This window comes from Dasypus novemcinctus, chromosome X (assembly GCF_030445035.2).
Source record: "Dasypus novemcinctus isolate mDasNov1 chromosome X, mDasNov1.1.hap2, whole genome shotgun sequence".
NCBI lineage: Eukaryota > Metazoa > Chordata > Mammalia > Cingulata > Dasypodidae > Dasypus > Dasypus novemcinctus.
Genome location: NC_080704.1, coordinates 63,681,617 through 63,686,043, shown reverse-complemented (window position 1 = coordinate 63,686,043; position 4,427 = coordinate 63,681,617).

Genomic DNA, 4,427 nt, shown 5'->3' with positions numbered 1-4,427 from the left:
ATGGTGTATAATTCATTTAATGTGTTGTTGTATACGGTTAGCAATATTTTATTGATGATTTCTGCAACTAGGTTCATTAGAGATATTGGTCTGTAATTTTCCTTTCTTGTGGTGTCTTTGTTTGGCTTTGGTACTATGGTAATGTTGGCATCATAGAATGAGTTAGGTAGTGTTCCTTCTGTTCTGATTTTTTGGAAGGGTTTCAGCAAGATTGGTGTTAGTTCTTTCCTGAATGTTTTGTAGAACTCACGTGTGAAGCCATCTGGTCCTGGGCTCTTCTTATTTGGGAGGTTTTTTTTTTTTTTTATTTCAGAGGTTTTTAACGACTGATTCTATCTCTTTACTTGTCATTGGTTTGTTGAGATCATCAATTTCTTCTTTCTTCAACAGAGGCTGCTTATGTCTTTCTAGGAAATTGTCCATTTCCTCCAAATTGTCATTTTTTTTTTTGGAATATAGTTTTTCAAACTATCATCTTATGATAGTCTTAATTTCTGTGGTGTCAGTGATGATATCTCGTTTCTCATTTCTTATTTTGTGTATTTGCATATTCTCTCTTCTTTTCTTTGTTAGTCTACCAAAGGGTTGATCAATTTTATTGATGTTCTCTTGGTTTTATTTATCTTTTCAAGTGCTTTTTTATTTTCTATTTCATTTAGTTCTGCTCTTATCTTTGTGGTTTCTTTCTTTCTTCTTCCTGTGGGGTTACTTTGTTGTTGTTTTACTAATTCCTCCAAATGCACAGTTAGTTCTTCAATTTTTGCACTTTCTTCTTTTTTGATGTATGAAATCATGCTATAAATTTCCCTCTTAGTACTGCTTTTGCTGCATCCCATAAGTTTTGGTAGGCAGTGTTATCATTTTCATTAGTTTCAAGGTAGTTATTAATTTCTTTTGAGATTTCCTCTTTGACCCACTGTTTTTCTAAGAGTGCTATTTAATTTCCATATCTTGGTGTGAAATCTCGACCTCTGGACCTTGCAGATTTCCAACTTCACTCCACTGTGGTTAGAAAAATTATTTTGTATGATTTTGATCTTTCTTAATTCATTGAGTCTTTCTTTTTGGCCCAGCATATGGTCTATCTTGGAGAATGATCGATGTGCACTTGAGTAAAATGTATATCCTGCTGTATTCAGGTGTAATGATCTGTATAAGTCTCTTAGGTCCAGCTCCTCTAATATACTGTTCAAATTTTTTGTTTCTTTATTGATTCTCTTTTGAGATGTTCTGTCCAAAGTTGATACTAGTGTATTAAAATCTCCCACTATAATTGTAGAGACATCTATTCTTTCACTTAGTTTTTCCAGTGTTTGCCTCACATATTTGGAGGTGCCCTTGTTAGGAGCACAAATATTTATGATTGTTCGTTCTCCTTGAAAGATATTCCCTTTCACTAATATGTAGTATCCTTCTTTGTCTCTCACAATTGTTTCACATTTAAAGTCTATTTTGTCTGATATTAATATAGCTACTCCTACCTTTTTTTGTTTATTGTTTGCTTGTAAGATTGTTTTCCAGCTATTCACTTTCAACCTCCTTGAATCCCTGCATCTAAGATGTGTTTCTTGTAGGCAGCATATAAACGGGTCATATTTCCTTTTCCAATCTTACAGTCTGAATATTTTGACAGGTGATTTTAATCCATTGGCATTCAGTGTTATTACTTTCAAGAAATTATTGATGTTAGCCATATTTTTTGGACTTGTGATTGTCATATTTTGTTTGTTGTTTTCCTTCAATTTATGTCTTTTGTGTTGCTCTTACACTCTCCACCAACTCTGTCTCTCCTGTTTTTTTCTTTCTTCCTGCAGAACTCCCTTTAGTATTTCTTGAAGGTCAGAGTTCTTGTTGGCATACTCTTTTAATTTCTGTTACCTGTGAATATCTTGAACTCTCCATTATTTTTCTGTCTTTATTTATTTTTTTAATATTACATCCAAAAAATATGAGGTTACCCCCCCACAACAACAATCTCCTCCATCATCATGAGACATTCATCACACCCAGCGAACCCATCTCAGAGTACCTCCGCACGCCATGGCCAACGGTCCACATCATAGTCCACACTCTACCACGTTCCACCCAGTGGGCCATGGGAGGACATACAATGCCTGGCAACCGCCCTCACAGGACCACCCAGGTAAACTCCAAACCCAAAATGCCTCCACCTTCCACCTACTCCTCCCAACCCCCATGCCCAGCAGTCACCATGGCCACTTTCTCCACCCCAATGCCACACTTCACTCAATTACTAATCACAATAGTTCATGAATAGATTATCAATAAGTCCACTCTAATCCTCCATCCTGTGGACCTTGGAATAGATGTGTCCACTCCACATTTATATCAAGAGGGGGCTTAGATTCCACATAGATGCTGGACGCAATCCTCCTGCTTTCAATTGTAGGCACTCTTGGCTCCATGGTGTGGTGGTTCACCTTCTTCACCTCCATATTAGCTGAGAGGGGTAAGTCCAATAAACCCGAGTGTAGGAGATGAAGTCTGTTCAGGCTCAGGGCCTGGGTATCACATGGCCAGCCCAGATATTCGGGTCCCCTGGGTATATATTAAACCCCAGCACCAACTACAGTTCTGGAAAAATTAACAGGAGAGGCTTGTGAACAAAGATCACATCTCAGCCCAGCTCCATCACACAGAAACACAAACTCCAAAGTAGGGCCAACTGAGATGGCACTGAACTCCATCTGCCATGACCATAGAACTTGTGAGTCTGTATCCCTCAGAAGAACCAATACCCGGGGTTGTATCTACTTTATCCATCTCTGGGACTCTCCTGAGGTGTGCATAAGGGCAACCCCTCTGATAACCTCCCAGCTGTTTTTGGAGACTCATAGCCATATAAATTCATTTGTCCTTTCCATTTCCCCCTTGATTCAGATCAAAAAGCATTTTTAACTCCTGGTACTATATGTAGATTGAGATATTCTGCTGGTCCGAGTTGACCCTTTAAATCAAGGTCATTTTCTAGTAACATCATCAGCTCATACTTGGTAGTAATCCCTCGGTGCCAGGGAGGCTCATCTTCGGGAGTCATGTCCCATATTGGGTCTCCACCATTTCTGAATTCTAGCTTAGCTGGGTAGAGTATTCTTGGTTGGAATTTTTTTTCTTTTAGTACCTTGACTATATCATATCACTGCCTTCTTCCCTCCATGGTTTCAGATGAGAAATCAGCCCTTAATCTTATGGAGCCTTCCTTGTATGTGATGGTTCTCTTTTCTCTTGCTGCTTTTAGAATTTTCTCTTTGTCTTGGGTATTGGATAATTTGACAAGTATTTGTCTTGGGGTGGGCCTGTTGGGATTTATGGTGTTTGGAGTGCATTGTGCTTCCTGGACATGTACATCTATCTCTCTCAGTAGATTTGGGAAATTTTCAGCCATTATTTCCTCCAACACACCTTCTGTCCCCTTTTCCTTCTCTTCTCCTTCTTGGATGCCTATAATACATGTGTTTGTGCATTATACATTGTCATTCAGGTCCGTATGTCCCAGCTAGATTTTTTCTATATTTTTATCGACCAGTTCTACTATCTGTTTGATTTCAGATGTACTGTCTTCCATGTCACTAATTCTCTCCTCTGCCTCTTCTAATCTGCTGCTATTTGCTGAGAGTGTATTTTTGATTTCTTGAACTGTGGTGTTCATCACTATCATATGTGTTATCTTTTTGCATATGTCTGCAATTTACTCTCTAAGTGATTTCTTCATATTGTTAGTCTCTTCATTTACTTCATTAAGTTTGTCTCTAATATATGTTTGAGATCTTTAATTACTTGTCCGATGTTCTGCTCCTCTTCCTGGTTTGTAGTTTGTTCATTTGATTCGGCCATGTTTCCCTGGTTACTGGTTTGGTTTGTAGTTTTTGTTGCTGTCTGGTCATCATTTTATCTTGCTGGGTTTAATCAGTTCCTTAGCTTCTTTGTCTAGTCTTGGGGATTAATTAGTTGTTGTTTGTGCATAAGTGTTATGTCTTGTCTTTGTCACTTTGTTCTTCTTATTCTATTTTTTGCTGCCTCCTAAGTTCACTTTGAAGGAGGATATTAGGAACAGGGAAAGCAAAATGAGTAAGAAAAGAAAACATATAAAGTAGTATTGGTAATAAATGTTAACAGAGCAACAATGTGAGATCCAGGAGAATGGATATTATACTCATGTAAATTGTGTAGAGTTATAGAAGTAAGTAGAGTACCTATAATGAGACAGTCAACTGAATATGGGGAGGATTACAGTATGAATTAAAATGCCAGTGTTTTTCATGAGAGAGGGAAAGAGAAAAGAAAGACAATAATATGAAGAGTGAATAAAAGACAGAAAACAGAACAAAGGTATTAGAAATAAAAAGTCAGACAATTTGTGGGCCAAAGCAAGGAAGGTGGAATGTAAGAGAAAGAGTAGATGATGG